The 22,199-nt window shown below is 42.3% G+C and overlaps 1 protein-coding gene and 1 long non-coding RNA gene across 5 annotated transcripts in view; one reads left to right on the top strand and one right to left on the bottom strand.

Moving 5' to 3' along the window:
• Positions 1-2,177, bottom strand: part of AP1S2 (adaptor related protein complex 1 subunit sigma 2) — a 28,986-nt gene extending 26,809 nt beyond the window's left edge. For 2 of the 4 annotated variants that reach the window (XM_081221643.1, XM_081221644.1), the window contains exon 1: positions 2,036-2,172. The gene's annotated coding sequence lies outside the window, so the exon portion shown is untranslated. Of the gene's footprint in view, positions 1-2,021 lie in introns of all 4 variants that reach the window. The other 2 variants (XM_081221642.1, XM_081221641.1) reach the window with 2 other exon arrangements.
• A 238-nt stretch (positions 2,178-2,415) lies between these two features.
• Positions 2,416-22,199, top strand: part of LOC308608689 — a 210,401-nt gene continuing 190,617 nt past the window's right edge. Inside the window, exons 1-2 of the long non-coding RNA XR_014014213.1 lie at positions 2,416-2,491; positions 4,734-4,940. This is a non-coding gene — a long non-coding RNA (uncharacterized lncRNA). The remainder of the gene's footprint in view (positions 2,492-4,733; positions 4,941-22,199) is intronic.

The raw sequence follows: 22,199 nt of genomic DNA, 5'->3' as shown, positions 1-22,199 counted from the left end.
GTTAAAATAGCAGGAAATTCTTATAGAAAGATCTTCCCACCAGATGCAAATCCTCCCACCCCACCCTGTTCCATGTATGTTTTGGGGGGGGGGGCGGGACGGGAGGACAAAAACAGGTGAAGTGAAAATTCTGATGAAAAAGATAATTCTTGCAATTTAAGAAACTATTGTGTACCTGTGCTATAGGAATGTATGTATATGCATCAAAAGAGAATTGTTGACATCAACTGGTTTAGATGCACTTGAAAGAAACAGATCTACTATTTTTCACCCTAAACAGAACAAGCTGTCCTAGTTCCAGACCGAATTACTTGTAGACAGACTGCTATAACTTAGAATGCTCTCTTCAGTTTATGCGTACATATTTTAAGCAAAACAAAAAATCTAAAATATAAACCAAAAAAAATCCCATAAATGCATTTTTCTTAATAAAAGCCTGATTTAAGTATCCCTCTCATCTCATTTTAAAAATTCCACCGTAAATATACACACAATAAAGTGAGTTAATATAATTTTACCTAAGAGAATAAAACCTTTAAAAAGCCAAAATAAGAGCTACACACATTCACACATTACACGAAATACTTCATTTAAAACGATAAAAAACATAGCATCTACAGATGGAGCAGATGCTGAAGTCTAGTGTATTTTACACAAACTATTTTGTATATATTTATTTGGAATCTGCAAATGATGATTAGTCTACATGTTTAGTTTTTAAGGAAACCTTCTTGTATAATAATTCAACTGGTCTTCTCAACTGCAAACAGATAAGCACTGTTTCTACAAAGGTAATTTAAAGGTAGAATTCAGATATATATATATTTTTTCTTTTAACTATTCTATGTTCCAGTACTAGTTACCGCAAGTAAGATTCAGCCTGACTCTTAATATTCACCACACCATGCCGAATTTGAATATGGGGTGGGGGAATTTATACAGTCAATTTGAATAAAATGGGCCCTAAATTTCGCTAAGAAATCATTGCCGCTTTTTGTAATAATCCAAACGGGCATCAAAATATTTAGAAATTTACGATGCAACAATTTAACTTTATTAAAGTTAAAATTGGCTGAAAACACCTCACTTAAAAAGGATGCCTGGCACGAAATAAACGAACAATATTCGTTTATTGATGTCAAAGTGCCTCACATAGAAGTCCTGTTAAGATAGCGGCATTAGAAGGGGACAGCAAGTAAAGCATCAACTGGACAACGTTTCATGCAAACCCGTTAGCAGAACTTGGAAAAGAACAGACCCGTATTCCAGGATCTCGATGACCAGGAGGGCTGGGGGGTTGCTTTCGGAACTCAAGGACTCAAGGGAGTCTATAGCAGTCTCCACCATCTCCCCCACCACCACCACCACTTTATATGACGAATAAATAATTCACTCTTGAAAATAAATTATATGTTAACATTGGACGATGCCCGGTCGCAAGGCACAAGTATTCCTTTCCTCTAGTTAAAAACCAACGCTCTCTGATTTTGCCACAAATCACAGAGCACCTCAATTCCTGGAGATTGGTATTAAAAACAATGGGCTCGGCCGCGGAGCGGGCTCAGGGCCAGCGTTCCTCGGTCCGGCCGTCTCCGATGCCTGCCCGCCGCCCCACGGGGGGCCGCACTCCATCACTGACCGATCGAGCCCGGGAGAGGTGACAGGCAAGGAGCGGGGCAGACAATGGCAACCGCCGCCGAGCAGGGGGCGCCAAGGGTCCTCGGTCGCCGCCGCCCCCGGCCGCCGACCCCGCCCGCAAATGCCCCGCAAAACTTGAGGCGATTCCCGAACCACAGGTGCCGCGGGGCCGCCGCAGCGTCCGAGACTGGCCCCCGCATCCTGGGGCGCGGCGCCGAGTGGAGAGGGGCGCGGACGCAAAGAGAAGTGAGTTTCGAGGCGCGGTGCCCCAGTGGCGGGCCGGGCGGGCGGACGCAGGGTGGGGTCGTCGGGGCGCTCGTGGGGCAGCGGGGGGCTCGCCCGACCCTCCCTCCCCGCTCCCCGTCCCCGGCGCCCCCACTCGCCTCTTGGGACTTACGGCGGCCGCGGGCCGCAGGCGCGGCGGGGCTCGGCCGGCGGAGGCGGCGGCTGAGGGGAAGCCCCTGTCGCTGAGCTGAGGAAGAGAAGCCGTGTTGCTGTGGGTAGAGGACCCGGTTCGCGGAGTAAAGGCTTAGGCGGCCAGGGGAGGGCGAGCCGACAGACCCCGCCTCGGGGGCAGGACGGGGGAGGAGCCATGGCTGCGGCGAGCAGAGGGGCGGGCTGGGCGGTGCGCGGGACGCAGCTCGGCTGTTGCCTACGGCACCGGAGACAGCTCAGGTGACCGCCCAGTCCGAGGAAGCCGATTGGCCGCGTCTTTACCAAGAGGGGTGGTCCGAACCGGAAGCCAGGCCACGTGACCCGGAAGCGGCCGCCACCGGGGCCGGCGCGCCTGCGCACTCCTGAGTGTGCCACCGGGACGCGCACGCAGCTGTCTCGGCTATTTTGTGGTGAGAAGGTAGTGTTTCGCGGTGCCCTTTGTTGAGCCTGCTATGCGGGGCAGGGAAGATCTGGACTGCCAAGAACCACATTCGAGCTCGGATAACTTTCCGTGCCCCAAGAGGGTGGGACGGGGCGGTGTAATGGCTGGTGATGTTGGTGAGGGGAGAGAGGGAGTGCTGCAACTCTGAGGAAAACAAGTCAGCTCTTTCTTGGAGCTCGTGCACGCGTTTAGAGTGCTCTTTACAATTACTTTACCTCAAAACCGTCCGGAATCCGACCCCTGCTTCCCATCGCACTGCTACAGCCCTAGACACCTTTTCGCCCCAAGCTGTGCAAGTGTCTCTTCCCGGGGCTTGCCTCGTCCGTCCTCAGTGCTGCGGACCTGAGGAGTTACTGTCCGTTCTCAGCTGAAAAGCCTAGACAGCACCTCATTTCAAGATCCCGCTTCTTTCACACGGAGTCTCCCCTCTCCTCCCCCACATCCGCCTGGGTTCCAGTTAGTCTTGTCGACAACTTGCTCTGCCTGGCATGCCCTTGCTCTCAAATGTCACAGCTCCTATGAAGCCTCACTCAAACCCTGTAAGAAGGAATCCCTCTTTCATCCATATGCCCATTAGCACATCTTGAATTTTCTTCATTTTGCATCCCAACCTAGTTCACTGCCTAGTATATAACACCACTAATAAATGTGAGCTGACTGATAAGGATTATAAAATTGTAGATTTGTTAAAAAACATAGTGCTGAGCATTGTGTCTGGCACATAATGGATGTACATATTTTTTTGAATGAAAGAATGGATGAATCATCCAGTCCGACTCATCTTTTACAGATGAGGAAAGGGGAGCCCCACGGGATTAAGTGACCTTGCTTGAACAGCCACGGGTTTCTCATGTCGAATGCTATTCATTACCCCAGTCACCTCGGTTCTTACAAAGGAAGCTAGAAAATTGCTTTTGTTAAGCTATGCCCTTTTTGCAGAGGTTCCCAAACATAGTCGCCCGAATTTTTTAACGGCCCAAAGGGAAAAAGAGATGCTAAGTTTTTCAGGAAGCTAAATTTAATCAATCTAAAGGAATCCTTTATTAGGGATTGTGTTCTTTTTGTGTGTGTTAAAATGTCTATAAAACTAAGATAGTATATAATAGGAATTTGGGGGCATTTTTTAATGCCCTTCTTTGGCAAAATAAAAATATACAATACCTTCTTTTTTTTTTTTCTGGAATACCTTCCCTTTTAAACGCTGCTATGCTGCTTGGAAAATTTCCTACCAACGTGTATGCTAAACGTATACTGTAGTATTAAAGAAGTGGTCAACACAAAGCACAGAGCTGGCTTTCTGTAGGTCTTTAGGCCCCCTGCCCAAATTTCAGCAACAGGACCAATCCTGCCCCAGAGGCACATGTTAATGCCCCATTTCTCCCTTACTACACAAAACAGATGCCATTAGCCAGTCAAAGATAGATCTAATACGATGTAATGAAAACTCGCCCTCTGAATCCAAATGCTGCTTTTCTCTTTTTCTGTACAAAACTCGTGTCCTCAAGGTTCCTGAGATAACCACCTCCAAGTTTAAGCTCATTGGTTATGCTCCTGATGTTGGTCTGTGGTTCTGAAAACGAGGACGGGAGACTTGCTGATGACATATTGTCAGTCTCTGGTATTACTAGCCAAGAAAAAGTGGAGGTTGCGGGGAGGGAGGGAAGGGAATTATGGGAAAAATAATTAGCAGCTGAAAGCAGCTATTACATAATCTTGGCTGCTTATTAATTTAGCAGAAGGAATGGCTTATTAAATTCTAATAGCAACAGCACAACTGCAAACAACCTAGCAATTAACAGTGCAGGGCCCATTATTTTGTTAATATGTTCTCTTCTTTTGGCAAGTGTATAAGAACAAAATTTATAGAAGCAGATGGTCTTTTCCAGTAGATTATAGATGGTTTATTTCCCAGTCTAAGTATTAAGAGCTTATTGTGCATTCACCGTGAAAGACAAAAGAAGCACTGTTATTGTCTTTGTTGGTAATTGACTGTTTGACTTTGCTTCCCATAATTGCCAAATTGTGGGCTTTGTTATATAGCTGATTCTTCTCACCTGGTATCTTCTTCATCTGTCATGTTAATAGGGTCTCTTTTTTTAGTCCTCTGCTTTTGTTATCTGGGTGGTCCTGATTTCTTGGTTGTTATTGATTGATGGTGCAAAAATTATTTTTTATGAAAAACTAAAAATCAGATTTTATACTTTTTTTTTTGATACAGGAAACATTTATTACAGTACCGTTTCTCATGGAACAAGAACATGTAGTTGCATGGTGCACGGCTGCCAGATGTTTCCCAGGTTTCAATGTCCCAGGTAGATAAAGGAAAATTCGGCAAAGTCAGAAGAGAGAAGAACAGATTTATCATGAAATAGGAATGGTAACTGTGTCCCAAGTGTACAGAAGGGGAAGAATTGAAGTCTTTCTGGTAACCTGCCTTTTCTTTTATTTATGTTTTTATAGAGGTATAGTTGACATGTAACATTAGTTTCAGGTGTACAACATAATGGTTCAATATTTATATATATATTGCAAAATGATCAGAGTAAGTCTGTTTAACATCACTTGTTTCTTAAACAACAACAAAAAAAGTGCCTAGCTTTTATTTGTGCTAAGTGCAAGAGGTGAGGGTAAAGTAGAGATTCTACCTTTTAACAGTAAAATTTTGAGACTTTATATGTAGTCTTTTATAAGTTTTCAAAAATAATTTTAGTTTCCTATTAAATGTGTGATGGCTATATGCTTTTATCTCCTCTCCCTCTCAAAATGCCATTAAATGAAAAAAAAAGAAGAGGAATGTTTTTTTTTTGTTTTTTTTGTTTTTTTTTTTTTTTTGCGGTATGTGGGCCTCTCACTGTTGTGGCCTCTCCCGTTGCGGAGCACAGGCTCCGGACGCGCAGGCTCAGCAGCCATGGCTCACAGGCCCAGCCGCTCCGCAGCATGTGGGATCTTCCCAGACCGGGGCATGAACCCGTGTCCCCTGCATCGGCAGGCGGACTCTCAACCACTGCGCCACCAGGGAAGCCCGAAGAGGAATGTTTAAAGTATAGACCCACATGGACAGTAAGGGAGGGGACAGTAGCGTGAGGATGTCAACGAGGATGTCAGGGTACACTATTGGCTCATGATTAAACACTGACGATTTAAGAAAAAATTGTAGTATATTTATCTTGAGAATATGGAGGACAGATGCGAGGGGATGTTGAAATAATGCTAAATCCTCATGCGGTAACAGGAAGAAAATAGATACGATCCAACATGAATCAAGAAATAGAATTATTAGCATATTCTTTCAATACCAAGAAGTAAATTCCAGATGCAATGAAGACTTTCTTTCCAGAGACAGAATCTTGAGGTAGGATGTAATAAAGGTTATTATTACATTTTATTTTACCGTAGGTTTTACTTAGATAATTTTTTAAAATATTGTAACGAAGTAGATAAAAATTCTTCTGTTAGTGCTAACACTGTATTAAGGATTTGTACAGTGTTCCTTTAGCCAGTCTATATATTATATAAAATTTATTAAATGAAAATGTCTTGTAATGAAATTCAGTGCTGAATCATTGTAGAAGATCACAGTAAGTGTAAAAAAGATGCTCAGGGTTTGTGAATTTGCATCTTCTAAGATAAAGTTGTTCCAAGGAGAACACTGGCCTAAAATAATGAGGATTTGTGAACCAAATCATTTCAAATAAATAGAGTTGTCACTGCTGAAGTCCTCAACAATGAGCTAAAGGGAAATGTGGAACATGCATTCTTTCTTGACGCCTGTTTCCATAGCTTTGAATAAAATGCAGGAGAATGACTCTTCTCCTTTTAATATTGGGTTAAAGCAGTGATTCTCAAGCTGGGCAATTTTATCCCCCACCAGGGGACACTTGGCAGTGTCTGGAGACATTTGGGTTGTCACAGGGGGGCGGGGGTGGGGGAAGAGTTGGTGATGGCGCTGCAATGTACAGAATAGCTTCCATGACAGAGAATTATCCAGCCCAAAATGTCAATAGTGCCGAGGTTGAGAAACCCTGAGCTAGTCACTGAAAAGGTTAACATGCAGCAATGGAGATATTTTATAGACATTTCAAGAAGTGGAACAAGCACTTATCTTCATATGTTTGTTTTTCTCTCGGAGGGGTTGGGGTTGGAGGCATTCTTAATATTTGATAGGTAAAATCCTTAACTGCTGAAAAGACTGGCCACATACATGAGGCAGTCAGTATTCTTCAAAGTAACTAGAATAAACTATCCAAAGGGGATTTTTTTTCAAAGTGATTCTGGAATATTAGTGGAAGTTATTCAGAACCGGGATCCATGAGATGACTATTCGATCCATTCATTCATTCACTTTTTTTTCGCTGTTTTGGGTCTTCGTTGCTGCGCGTGGGCTTTCTCTAGTTGGGGCGAGCGGGGGCGAGCGGGGGCTCCTCTTTGTTGTGGTGTGTGGGCTTCTCATTGTGGTGGCTTCTCTCATTGTGGAGCACGGGCTCTGGGCACATGGGCTTCAGTAGTTGTGGCACGCGGGCCCAGTACTTGTGGCCTCAGGGTCTAGAGCGCAGGCTCAGTAGTTGTGGTGCACGGGCTTAGTTGCTCTGCGGCATGTGGGATCTTCCTGGACCAAGACTCAAATCCGTGTCCCCTGCATTGGCAGGCGGATTCTTAACCACTGCGCCACGAGGGAAGTCCCAATTCATTCATTTATTAACATAAATGTTTATTATGTGTTTGCTCTCTGCTGGGCACTGTGGAAAGTAGTGGTGATACAAAGACGAGTAAGATGTTGACTCTGTCCTAAAGCTCCAAAACTATTTCTCCTGATACAAAATTCCATGTCTTTTGGCAACAAACTCTGGATGGTCAGGGGAGCAGTCACCAATCAAACATATGAATACATTTTCTTTTAGAAAACCCCTAGAGATGTTTCATAGAACCTTAGATGTCTGTGACTGACACCTTTGGAAACTATTTGCCCTAATGACCTCCCAGGGCTCTTAGCAGTCTTTTAATTCTGTCAGTTTTCCACAACACTCTTAATTCACAGCAGTATTAGAGAGAGATTTGCTATGCTTTCAACAAAACAGTTTCAAATAACTTTCTTTTGATCTGGTCCTTAAAATGAGATGTTTCAGCAGTAATCTAACTCAACTAGACTAGTGGTTCTAGGATATTCTTTAGGGTACCTGTGAAAACACAAGATGGCTGGGCCCCACCCCCAGAGTTTCCGATTTAGCACGTCTGACATGAGGCCTGATAATTACATTTCTTTTTTTTTTCTTTTTTTTAATTGAAATATAGTTGTTTTACAATGTTGTGTTAGTTTCTGGTATACAACAAAGTGATTCCGAATATATACATTCTTTTTCAGATTCTTTTCCATTGTAGGTATTGTTTATCTATTTTATATATAGTAGTGCCTATCTGTTAATCCCGAGTTCCTAATTTATCCCTTCCCCCACTTTTCCCCTTTGGTAACCATAAGTTTGTTTTCTATACCTGTGAGCCTGTTTCTGTTTTGTAAGTAAGCTCATTTGTATCATTTTTCTAGATTCCACATATATATGATATATGATATTTGTGTTTCTCTGTCCGACTTACTTCACTTAGTATGATAATCTCTAGGTCCATCCATGTTGCTGCAAATGGCATTATTTCATTCTTTCTTATGGCTGAGTAATATTCGTGTGTGTGTGTGTGTGTGTGTGTGTATTTATATACATATACACCACATTTCTTTATCCATTTGTCTATCAACGGACACAGGTTATTTCCATGTCTTGGCTATTGTTTATAGTGCTGCTATGAACATAAGGGTGCATGTATCTTTTCAAATATTTCAAATATTTCAAAGAGTTTTTGCCTTTTCTGTATATATGCCCAGGAGTGGGATTGCTGATCATATGGTAACTCTATTTTTAGTTTTTTAAGGAACCTCCATACTGTTCTCCATAGTGGCTGCACCAACTTACATTCCCGCTAACAGTGTAGGAGGGTTCCCTTTTCTGCACACCCTCCCCAGCATTTGTTATTTGTAGACTTTTTAATGATGGCCATTCTGACCAGTGTGAGGTGGTAGCTCATTGTAGTTTTGATTTGCATTTCTCTAATAATAAGCGATGTTGAGCATCTTTTCATGTGCCTGTTGTCCATCTGTATGGCTTCTTTGGAGAAATGTTTATTTAGTTCTTCTGCCCATTTTTTTATTGGGTTGTTTGTTTTTTTTGATATTGAGCTATATGAGCTGCTTGTATATTTTGGAGATTAATCTCTTGTTTGTCACATCTTTTGCAAATATTTTCTCCATTTCCATAGGTTTTCTTTTCATTTTCTTGATGGTTTCCTTTACTGTGCAAAAGCTTCTAAGTTTGATTAGTCCCCATTTGTTTATTTTTGCTCTTATTTCTTTTTCATCGGGAGACTGACCTAAAAAACATTGCTATGGTTTATGTCAGAGAATGTTTTGCCTATGTTTTCTTCTAGGAGTTTTGTGGTGAGAGTTGTATTTCTAGGAAGTTCCCAGGTGGTGCTGATGCTGCTGGTCTTGGGACCACACTTTGAGAACCACTGCTCTATACCAAAAAAAGCTATGACATATAACAGGAAAGTTCTCAAAGCCAGTAATTGTGATATAATTTTCCCAGACAAATGATCTAAAGGAAACTTGAGATCTGAATTTTTTTATTGCTGACCTCATTAAGTCTGATACCATTGGGAGAGTAATAGTCTCAGTTATATGAACCTGAAGTTCAGTCTGTATGCACAACCCATAGTGGCCTATGATTGTGGTGTGCCCTGTACAAACTAATGTACTGTAATAGTCTAAGTTAGAGATTAGAGTACTTGGAGAAACTTGAAGTTTGCACCATAAAAATCAGATGCTTATGTGATGAATATCACTACTCTAGAATTTTTTTCAACTACTTATGCCAAGTAGGAATCACCTCTGAATACTTCGTTAGCGATTATAGACATGAGGTGGAAAGGAGAGAGTTGAGAGGGACCAGGTAGACAGAATCCATATCCCTAGATAAGGCAGAAACCACTACGTAGTAATCAAAATCTGCCCTTTCTCTTCCTTTACATGCGGCTAGACCCTGTTCCTCAGCCACCCCTGCGGTTAGGTGTGCCCATGGAGCTGAGACCAGGCTATGAAGTGTGGATGGAAGTGCTGTCAGTCTGGGCCCAGAAAACCCTCCACAGGAAAGCCTCTTCCCTCCCTCCCTCCTCAACCCTGCTTTTGCCCTCTGGATGTTGACACTTCGAGGTGTCCTTGGAAGTAGGGTTTTGAGGATGGCTGAGTCTGTCAGCCTGGGTTCCTGAATGACTGCGTGGAGCAGACACACATCATCATTCCTACCACCAACTGTACTTTAAGTGAATGAGAAATAACTTTGTATTAAGCCAGTCATTTTTCCGGGTTCATCTGTTACAACTGTTAGTATTACTGGCCATCCTTTCAAGCTGTTACACACTTCCTTATGAAGAGAAGGAGCCATAGTGATGGGTAGAGTGGTGCATTTTCAAGTGGCTAGCTCTTTGTCTCGATTCTAAACCTGCTTTTTGTGCTCCTTCATGTGTCTCCTTTCCGTTGAAATTTAAAGAGAATCGTCATATGGTCTGAGTCCAGAATTTAAAACTACTGGTCTATCAAAGGGGCAGGAAAGACTGATTTGAGATTTTTCATTAGCTTTACATTCCTCTGGCAAAACATAGCATTTGTACCAGGCAGTAGATAATGCAAAATTTTAAAAATCATGTGGATGAAAGAGCCAAGGAAATGGGGGTTGCAGGGGCAGCATATTCTGGCGAACTATCCCTAATTGTCAAAAGTGGATGATGTTGTCAGTTTCTTAGAACCAAGAAACCAAAGATGACAGTTGATTTATGATCAGATTATATCCTTGTCTTCTAAATAATATAGGACAAAGTTAAAACATTTATCCTAAAGCACTATTTAGAATACACAGACATTTTAATTGAATGATTTGAAAAACTTTTAGAAATAATGCACACATTTTAAATATAACAAATACATAAAATAATAGGTGTTTAAAGGTGATTTCACTCAAAAACTTCATTTTACAAATAAGGAAATTAAGCCCCAGAGAAGTAAACAAATTGCTCAATATCATACTACCTCATTAGTGGTAGATGAGGAACTAAGAGCCCTGTGTTCTGTCTCCAGCCAGTGTTTTCCCACCATAGTCCACTGTCTGTTGCCCATAAACTACTAACCCATTATCTTTAGACAAAAACAAATAAACTGAAAAACCACACACCCACAGCCCCTCAAAACATAAATTCTTCATTTCTTTCTCTTATCTCTCAGCCTGGTACTAAAGTATTTGTGTCTCCACTAGTGGACTGAAACCCTTGTGATCTCCAGGACTGGGATAGTATTTTACTAATCTTTCTATCACAGAATCTAATCCAATACTTGACATAGAGTAGACGCTCAGAAAATGTTACTTTGAAATGTTAATTAGTTTGACGCCAAAAGAAAAATTAATAAGCCCCTGTCTCATTGCTGCTTGAGTGTTATCAGTTTTTCTGCTCCCCTCCCCCTACCATAGCATACGAAGTAATCTCCTCCTTTCCTTCCCCACTAATATTGCCCTAGGTCAGACCAACAAACTGGACTTTCTGTCTCAGCCCCTCCCCTCCATCTGATCCCATTACTACAGTTCCTTCTGCATGTGGCCACCTGAGTGTTTTTTCTGAAACATAAATCCAACAGAGATTAGACCCTCTGCTTAGAATGTTTCAGTTTCTTTATTACTTCAATTTGTATGCCTATGTCTGGGCCAGGTACTCACTGGGTACTGGGGATAAAATAGAGAACAACTTAGACATGGAACCTTCTGCCAGGTGCATATGGTATAAGGGCAGGAGGGCACAGTTTACAACTGGCAATCCCAATACAGTAACGTAAGTGTTTCAAAAGGGGGAAGGCCAGGGTGCTAAGGGAGCATATAGGAGAGGGCCTAACCCAGAGTTTCGGTGATTGTGGTAGGTGGTAGAGTCTGAGAAGGGTTCCTGGAGGACACAGACACTTTAGGCCAAAATTGAAAAACAAAACAAAACAAGTGAGTTGGGCAAGAGTGTTCCGCACAGGGAGAGTAGCATGTACAAAGATAAAGCGATGAGTGTGTGACTCTCTTAAGGACCTGAATAGGTCAGTGTGGTCAGAGAGTACCTGGGTAAAGATAAGTCTGCAGAGAATAAGAGGACCAAGTTATACAGGACCTTTTAACAAGAGTAAAACATTTGTGCTTTATATAAAGATATTGGGGGACACTGAAGGATTTTAAGCAAGGGCAGTGCCATTATTGGATTTGAGTTTTAGAGTTTCAGAAAAATCACTCAGGGTGAAATGTGGTTAACTGCAGGATACACTGTAGTCCGAGTTTAGTTGCAGATAAAATAAACCGTTCTAACTAATATAAACAAAAGCAGTCTAAATATGATTGGAAGAGCAAAATCTAGGCTGAGTTTCCAGGAAAACCTTCCAGAATAACACTGCAGAACTTGACTGCCAGGGAGCCATTGTGTCTGCCATGATCAGTGAGCTGGAATGCTAAGAAGCTGTCTTCATAACTGCTGGCTTCAAGCCTATACCTCCTCTGCTGTGATCAAGAAATCAGGAAGCTGCTGCCAGCAAAGTGGATGCCATGGTTGCTCCTTCTTTTCACTCATGTGGCTAGAGACTGGACATTGGACTCCCTCTACAACTGCCACTGAAAGCCAGATGCTTCCATAACCATGCTCATCAGCAGAAATAGCAGAGGTGAGGCCCCCTCTTCATGATCTATCACTTCCTCCTTCCAAATCTCGCATAGGTACACCTGATTGTTGGAATCTACATCACAACCAGAAGCCTGGCTATGGAATGTAGTTTTTTGTTTTCTGGGAGGAACACTGCAACAGGTTGGAATGTATTTATATATTTTTAATAAATTTACTTACTTATTTATTTTTGGTTGCATTGGGTCTTTGTTGCTGCACGCAGGCTTTCTCTAGTTGCAGTGAGCAGGGGCTACTCTTTGTTGCGGTGCACGGGCTTCTCGTGGTGGCTTCTCTTGTCGCGGAGCACGGGCTCTAGGCATGCGGGCTTCAGTAGTTGTGGCATGTGGGCTCAGTAGTTGTGGCTCACGGGCTCTAGAGCGCAGGCTCAGTAGTTGTGGCACACAGGCTCAGTTGCTCCACGGCACGTGGGATCTTCCCAGACCAGGGCTCGAACCCGTGTCCCCTGCATTGGCAGGTGGATTCTTAACCACTCTGCCACCAGGGAAGTCCCGAGGTTTGTATTTAAAGAGGAGGAAAGAGAGAGAGCTGGAGAGGGGGGTGTGGCATCAAGTTGGAGGTGCTGCTGTTGCTTAAGGAGGGAGAGACAAGCTAGGAGTCAGTAGAGAGGAAGAGGTTGAAGATATGGGGGAAAGGCGTTAAATACTCAGTCCTGCAAGGACACTGAGTAGTGAGGAGGTGATGTAAGCCAGACACAGTAGAGGCTAAATAAGAAAAGGGGCATTTCTTCCATTTTGCTCCGACCAGTGAATGGTGGGGGAGGAAGAAAGGATGTAGGCAAGCACATAGTTGGGTGCTAGGGAAGCAGCTTCTTCCTCTCTGACATAGAGGTGGAGGGAAGATTATCTGCTGGGCGTGAAGAGGGAGGTGGAGATGGGTTGAGAAACATGAAGCAGGTTTCTCCTAGAAACCTTGGAGAACTGGAGAGAGGCTTCTGGCGCAATATGAACGGATCACTGAGGGCACTGAGTGTGCAGTGGAGACTAGAACTGTGGCTGGGTCATTCTGGAATTAGGTGCAATGGTGGAGGGTTGAGATTTGCCAGACGGCTGAGATAGAAGGATGAGACACCAAAGTGGTGGAATTCAAGCCAGACAAAGAGAGCCGTGGTGGTGAAAGCGGGGAGTTTCAGGGCAGGAGGGAGGTGGTGGATGCTGATATGATAGAGCAGAAGGAGGCAAAGTGATGAGGTCGAGGAAGAGGAGAACCCTACGCCCACCAGGGCCAGATTAGAATTAGAGCCAGCTGGAAGTGTTGGGAGTCGTGTTCTAAGAGGGACCTGTGAGGGCATTGTTTCAGAGGTGGGGGAGTGGGAGGTTGGGTGGGGAACGCAACAAATAAGAGCGGAGTGATGGCCGAGTAGAAAGGAGGGGAAGGGCACTGGAGCAGAGAAGACCCAGGAAGGGACTCGCTTGGGTGTTGAGTAGTGGGTCATCTATGTGGATGTCAGAGTCATTCGGGATGGTAGCAGGACCTGAAGGAAAAGGTGACAGTGACCCAGTTGCTAAAGACTCCAAAGAAAGAGGGAGTGGTATATAATGGCAGCAGGAGGAGTAGGGTGTGATTTTAAAAAAAAAAAAAAGGTTTATTGAGATGTAATTCACGTGCCACACAGTTCACCCATTTATAGTGTACAGTTCAGTGGCTTTTAGTGTATTCACAGAGCTGTGCAACCATCACCACAGTCAATTTCAGAACATTTTCCTCACTCCAAAAAGAAACCCCACGCACCTTAGTCATCACTTCCAATCTCCCCAACACTCCCCTCATCCCCCAGCCCCTGGCAGCCACTGCTATGCTTCCTTTTTTTGTTTGGTTCTTTGTTTTTTGGGGAGTTTTCTTTGGCCGTACGGTAAGGCTTGAGGGATCTTAGTTCCCGGACCGGGGACTGAACCTGGGCCACGGCAGGGAAAGCGCCGAGTCCTAACCACTGGACCACCAGGGAATTCCCCCACTAGTCTGCTTTCTGTCTATAGATTTACCTATTCTGGCCATTCTATATAAATGGAAGCATATCATAGGTGGTCCTTTGTATATGGCTTCCTTCACTTAGCATAGTGTTTTCAAGGTTCATCATCCATGTTGTAGCAGGCATTGGAATTTCATTTCAGAGCACTATTTTAATGGCTGGAAAGAACCTCAAAAGAGTTTAGGGGAGGATGCAAGGCAAACACTTGCCTTGTACACCAAGTCAGCTCTGGTCATTGACATTCAGCGCCGAACTTGTTGTAAAGTACGTCTCGTCCTTTTCTTGGGAGTATCTAAAATAAGTCAATATTAAAATGCTCATGCTTGCTTCTTCTCTCCCCACCCCCAGCAGTAAACATAACTGAAAGCCTTGCTTAATGACAAAAACTGAGTCAGTCATTGTTGCTTCATGTTAACTACTTGCCTAAGAAACATATTCATCTTATAGGGGAGATAATGAGCAAAACTGGCAATGCCCTAATAAGCTCTAAATTAAGCCTACATAATGTTGAACAAAATATAAGAATCAGCAAAAAAAAATTTTTCTACTTATTGATCATTAGTGTTAATGAGAACAGCAGCAAGTGGCTTTGTTCCTGTTCACTTAGAAAGTATGAAAACAAGGTAAGCCAGCAATTAGGAAGGTTAATGTGAGGATCCAGTTTTCATCCTGATAATGGAATAATTTATTTTCTAGCCTATTGACCTCAGGAGCCCTTGACGGCTTTATCTTCTCTGGTCTTTGGCTAATTTTTTTTCAACCATGTTAGTAACAGAAACTGCGAAAATGGGATCAGGGCCTACTAAAAGCAATAAAATTGAATAAATGCATCAACTTCCAGGAAATGTCAATTACAAATAAGCAGAAGGGACTGTTGTCTGTATGAAGGGACTAGAGCCTCTTATTAATAATAGTGGAGGAAGTAATCCAAGAGACTAAATGTGCTGGTGAGAGAGACTAAGTCTCTCTAAGGAGCTTAGAATGTAAAGGACACATAAAAACCTGGGAAGAGGGAGGTAGCAATCAAAGACTCAAACCACAAGAACAGCACAGAGCTGTAACACTAATGCAAGAAAGACCAGCTAGAGAGAACCGAGGCTTGCTGAAGTATATTTGAATTTGAAGGTTCACTGCTGCAGTGGAATCTCTTTTGTTTGCCCAGCATCCCTCACTCCTTCTAAAAACAGTACCCCCATTCTTCAGGGAAACTGTTCTCTCCCCCTACCACCATCACTCCCATTCCAAGGATGTAAGCTAAAAGAATGCAAGTCTTCAGGTTGGGACAAATCATATCTGAGAATATGAAAACAATTTTTTAAAGAGATCCTTAAAATATCATCTGTAATCTATTTTTCCCATAGATTAGAAATAGAAGTGCTTCCTGAAGACAGGAGATGGGCAAATGTCTTGGTTTTCAAAAATGGGGAGAAGGTAGATGATGCAAATGTTAACGGGGATTTCAATATTGATTCTCTATTAAGAATATCAAATGGGTGGTGTGTGAACTCCCAGAGAGAGAGGAGGTGATCCTTAAAGAAGCCAGCACGAATTCACTGAGAAGAGATAGCCTGACAGACAGGCTTTGGTTTCTTTTGTTATATGTTTATTAGGCTAGTAGATCAAAGGAATCCTGCAGACTTAGCGTTTCTGTGCTTCTGCAAGGCATTTTTCAAACACTTTCATGACATCCTTGCTGAGAAGATGGAGAAACTGGATGGGTGATAGGATAATTTAGCAACATGATCATTCTATCCTAAGAATGCTGATTAATGGATCTCTGTCAAATCTGGCAAATTTTGTTGAAGATCTGTTTCAACCAGGGTTGCTTTCCTAGCATGGTCCTTTTTAAGTAACCTGGATATGGGCTAAGTGGACCTGGGTATCAGTGTATAGAGAACAAGAGTCTGGGAGGGAGTGTGAATAAATCAGATGACAAAGCAGATTCCAAACTGGCATTGGCCCAGGGATGATGTATCAACTAGTATCTTTTGCAAAAAGGCAGGATAAATATGTAAATAAATGCATAAGTGGTCATCTCTGTTAAAATGAAATTTAAATAGGACAAGTTTTAGTGTTCTATCCTTGGAACCAAAGTTAAGGATATAAAGAGAACTTGCTAAATAGCAGCATGTAGAAAAGAAGACTTGGGGATGTTAGTAGCCTGAAGGCAATAAGAGCCAAGAGCATGATAAGGCTATAAAACAAAAGAAGAAAAAAGAACCCAAAGGAATCTTGGGCTGTTTAATTAGAAATATATCCATAGTATTCTGACTGTTCTGTGCTTTTCATAATCAATCTTACTATACTTTGATTTATTATGTTCAATTCTGGGAAATATATTTCATGAGGGACATAGACCAACTTCAACTCCTTCATAGGAGTCATATCATAGAGTGCTATAAATCATGGCATATGAGCAACAGCTGAAATGAGAGAGGATGGCTAGCTTGGGAGTAAAATATTTAGGGGCAAAAGGATGGCTCTCTTACAGCATTGAAAGAGATGGGACATAAGACAGAATTCTGTTTAGTTCCAAGAGGAAAATGAGCATCAACGGATGAAAGTTACTGGGGTGGTAGATTTCAGATAAAATATAAACAAGTAACTACTAATAATTAGGAGTCGAATCAAAGTAGGTGAGCGCCCAGTTGTTGGAGATGTTCAAACAAATGACATGGCAGAGGGGACTCCTCTGCTATGTGAAGGGCTGGACACTCAGAACCTTAAGGCTTTTTTCAATTTGGGGATCCAGAAAATCCCACTGCAAGGGCAGCTGTTGTTTGGGGATTTGTGGGTATGCGTATTGGTGTTGTTTCTCTCCACCTTAAACAGAAATGAAATGTTTCCTGATTTATATGTCAGAAGTCTAGAATAGTCAGGCACAAATGGGCTAGAAGGCCAGTGTCTGGAATTTGCTTTGGATCTACCCCATAATGCCCAACACACAGGGACTCAATGAAGAGGGTCTTTTCTTGAAGCTTCTCTGTGTTTCTCATGAAGATGCTTTCTTATTTTATATCTCATTTATATTCATGATTTAGCCTTGAATTGAGGTGATTTCTCTCCTTCAAGTGCTTTCTTTTTGCTTGTGGATATCTCCTAATTTAAGAGTGAAGAATCATGTGTTTTTACTGCTAAGGAAACTGCACCTCCCTACTATGATTTCTATCATTGCAAATTCATATTAAGTAAAAATTCTTTCCTAATTCTTATCCTAGTCTCTCTCCAATAGGACTTTGATTTGGAAGGTACTTGATGTTTGCCACAAAAGCTGGAAGAGCTTTTCAGGGCAACATACAAACCATAAAACTTGCCCTTCCAAGCCAGACAGACTCAGGCTTTAAATCCTGGCTTTTCTGGGTACCATAGTCAGCTTGCTTAATCTTTCAGAACCGTAGTTTCCTCATCTCTTAGATGAGGTTACTAATATATGTATATCTCAGGAAGTTATTTTGAAGATGAAATAAAGTATGCTAATAACCTATCATAATGCTTAGTTCATAGTAGGTATACCATGGAATGTGAATATTATTATTAATTCATCACACAGTAATTTTCCGATAATCCTCAGCTTCCCTTAAAGTAACGATCAAATTTAATTTCCTAACACTATAATATTTCTATTTAAAAAATTTAGTGCCAGTTGTCTGTTTCTTTCCCTAACATAATCATTTAACTATAGCTAAAATGTCCTAACTTCCTAATTATTTATAGGTTTGTGAAAAAAAAATTGTGTGATGGTAACTAAGTCCAAGCCATGTCTTTATTATTAGCCTCAACTTTTTCCACAGCCCATTCTGTAGGAAGAAGCTATAGTTTTCCCAAAATGCCTTGCCCAGAGCAAAGCAGTTGCAGGGTTCCTGCCTCTGTAGCCTGCCCTAACCATGCCCAGGGCACTGATTGTTTCCTTCCTGTACTTTGCAGAAATTGGCCTCCTCTGTTTGATTTGAAGTCATGAGTCTGGATCACAGTGAGCAGTACACTCTGCTTAATGAATCATTAGTAGAACAGAGAAAAGAACAGACTCAATTACATGCTGGGTTGGTTACCCAGCCTTTTCCTGAACACTGCCCTGCTCCAGCCTACACTGAAACACGGAGGCTTTTGTATAGCAATGACTCCCTCACCAGTAGTGCTCTCTGTTGAACCTAAGACCCGTATTCTACATTCTTGATTGAGTTTAATCTGACTTGGCAGCTTTCTTAAGTACTACAGCCGTCTGCAAGCAGGAATAATGAGGGCTTTGTACAAACAGCATAGCTGCTGGGCTCCAGGCCTCCTTTCCCCTTTCTGTCTTCTTGACCACATGCTCCATCACCTGCAGGTGTCAAACTGTGTGCAGTGGCCTTTCAGGGTCAGGCCTTTGGGGCTTGCTCAGGAGGTGATAAGCCCAAGAACTAAGGGGAAGAGAGTGGGGGCAGATAAACAATCAACAAATAATCAGGTGATGATAAGCGCTACCCTTCTCTCCCCTGCCTCTGGGGCTCCAGCCTCAGAATATTCAAGTTCTTTGAATGAGCTATGTTCTCTCTCACCTCAATGATGACTTCGAACACCTGTGGAAACCTTCCTTGGCCTTCAGAAAACCTCAGCCTTTTTCACCTCTTCAGTGAGGACTCCTTGACATTCCCTAGATCGTGGCCTCTCCTATGACCTACTCTGACTAGTCCGGAGGCCACTTACAAGCAGGAACCATGTCTTTTCATTTTCCGTAGCTCAGAGACTTAATACAGTGCCTGGCATATAAAGATTGCTCAATAACTCCTGGTTGATGGACTGAACAGGTCAGGGGAGAGTTGAAGGCCAATCTTGATTTATTAAATCAATAATACTGAGCCCCCATGATATCGCAGGAGAGGCAGACAACCCAAATATAAACACATAAATCTGTCAGGTGGCGAGGTGGCGGAAGAGAGTGACAGTGGGAGACACACAATAAGCAGATAAACAAATAGGTCAGAAGGTGGTAAACAATGAGAGAGAGAAAGGGCAGAGAGGGGTCCTGGGGGTCGCTATTTCAGATAGACTGGTCAGGGGAGGCCTCTCTGGCAAAGTGATATTTGAGCACAGAGTTGAAGAAAGTGAGGGAATGAACCAGTGGAACCTGGGGCGTAAGCTTTCCAGGCAGAGAGAGCAGAGAATGCCAAATCTTAGAGCTTGGCATGAGGAAGCATGCCATATCTGATGTAAGGAATTGGAAGGAGACTGGTGTGGCTGGAGTAAAGTGAGTGAAGAGGAGAGTAGTGAGAGGTGAGATAAAAACAAGAAGAAGGCCACCACCACCACCACACAAGGTGCAGCGGGGATTGGCTGTAAGTGCTGGAATTTGGGCCCAGGTGAATGTGATAAACCATCAGAGAAAACTTACAAATGAGACCCTGAATGCCTGTGGTTGGGAAGGAGGAGAAAAACCAGAGGAATGGAGGGGCATGGGGGGGTGTCCTAATTCTGAAAAAGGAGACAGTGCCAAAAATAACAGCCTAGTGTACTTGATGTTACTCCCGGGTGATTACAGTACTCAAAGAATGATTTGTAAGCACCCACACAGGAACTTAGTGAGCTGTAGGAGCTAGGATAGTGGGGGTCACAAAGAATATCACATAAGTTATCAGATTTCCTTTTACTTGTACCTTCACAAATGATATTAGGCCGGTTGATCAAAATAATGTGGTACAAATAGTGTACAGAGATTTCTGCAAAGTATTTGGCAAGGTCTTGTACCCTCATAGACAAGATGTACGGACATGCTCTGAATGGTCACCCTGTTAGATGGCTTTGTTCTTTTTTATTATTATTATTTTTTATTGTTGTGGTAAAATACACTTTGTTCTCTTTTATTTTTTTTTATTGTGGTAAAATACACATAATATAAAATTTACTATTTTAATCATTTTGAAGTATACAATTCAGGGGTATTAAGTACATTCACAATCTTGTGCAACTATCACTACTATCTAGTTCCAGAACTTTTTCATCACCCCAAAAGTAAACCCCCATTCTCATTCTCCATTTTCCCCTACCCCCATTCCTGGGCAATCACTAATTTGCTTTCTGTATCTGTGGATTTGCTTATTCTGGTTGTTTCGTATAAATGGAATCATATAATATGCGGCCTTTTTTGTCTGGCTTCTTTTACCTAGCATAATGTTTTCAAAGTTCATCCATGTTGTGGCCTGTATCAGTATTTCATTCCTTTTTTTCCTTTCTTTCTTTTTCTCGTATTTTTTGGCTGCACCATGCGGCATGCAGGATCTTAGTTCCCCAACCAGGGCTCGAACCCGTGCCCTCTGCAGTGGAAGTGTGGAGTGGTAACCACTGGACCACCAGGAATGTTCTTCACTCCTTTTTATAGCTGACTAATGTTTCATTTTATGGATATAACAGATTTTGTTCACCCATTCATCAGTTGATGGAAATTAGGGTTGTTTCCACCTTTGGGCTATTGTGAATAGTACTACTCTGAACATTTGTGGACAATTTTTGTTTGAAGACCTGTTCTTAATTCTTTTGGGTATATACCTAGGAGTGGAATTGCTGGGCCATATGGTAATTCTGTCCTTACCCTTTTGAGGAACTACTGAACTGTTTCCCACAGCAGCTGCTCTTTGCATGGGAAGTGTTGGGGGCAGGGTACAGTTGGAAGCACCAAGGGTTGGCTCCAGGAGGAGTCTGCTCCTCTGTGCCTCTAGAGAGGTTGAGAAGGGCAAGAGGCACTGGATCGGGAGCACATCATCAGGAATTAGGAGAACTTGGATTAATGGTCAGTGGAATGGCCTTGCTGAAGCGAGGCTCATCCTTATCTAGGACGTGAGGCACCTGGAATTTGCACACCATAAATCTTTCTCAGCTGAATACCTTGAGGTCCTTCCTGTGAGACAGCCTGTCGCTAGGCTCCCTGAGGGAAGGCCCAGGCCCGTCCAGCAGACCATCCATCTCTCTTGAGATGGCAAACTGATCAAATTTTCAGATGACACCCAAGTGGAAGGGATACCAAATTTAGAATCAGGGTTTTAAAAGATTGAAGCAAACCAGAAAGATGAGTTAAAACCTAACCAGATAATATTTGTGATTTTTTTTTTTTTTTTTTTTTTTGCGAGTAACATCAGTGGGTCAGATGGGTCACCTGTGGAAAAAACCCAGAGATTTTCTAGGCCGGTTAACACATTAATATATATATCTTTTTTAACCCGGGATTAATTTTAAGGATTTAGTTTTTCCTTCAAAGAGTAACAAAAGCTAGAAAGAATAAATACCTGCTTAAGGAAAATCAACATGAAAATAGCTACTAGTGCTCTTAACAAGAAACCAGAGGCTACCCAGGTAGCTTACTAAGGAATGCACTAAAATTGCCTGGATGTATTTCCAACATCCCATAACAGATCAATGTTAAAATTTCAATAATACATCTCCTTCTATTTAAATCGGCAAACTCAAAAACCACTGGTTACCGAATATTTTGCTTGATGTACTGATCTCTCTCCTCCTCTGTTAGGAGCAGCTTTCACTGAGCACCTTCCCCTCCAGGTGCCATACATAATGCAGTTAAGGAACGGAATGAGTACATGAGGGTGGGAGTGGGGGTAGCAAAAGTACAATTTAGACACCAAATCAGAAACCGTACTATTCCAGAGTCAACTTCCACACCATTAATTTTTTAAAACCTCAAAATCCATCAAAATGCTTATATAATATTTTTCATCTTCAATATCATGAGAGAACCAAAGAACAAGCCAATTACTTTCTAAAAAATTTATGAAAAAGTAAATCATAGAATTCCATTCAATTTTCAACTGTGTATAATATTTATGAGTCCACAAATTGCAGATGAAAAATAAGAAAAAGGTAATAAAAGTGATTTGTTTCCAACTGGGAAACATGCCTTAGAAAATTCGAATCTACTCTTGCAAAGTCTTGTTCACC

Source organism: Mesoplodon bidens, assembly GCF_964165515.1.
Source record: "Mesoplodon bidens genome assembly, chromosome: X".
NCBI lineage: Eukaryota > Metazoa > Chordata > Mammalia > Artiodactyla > Ziphiidae > Mesoplodon > Mesoplodon bidens.
This window is presented reverse-complemented; position numbering and strand designations above follow the sequence as displayed.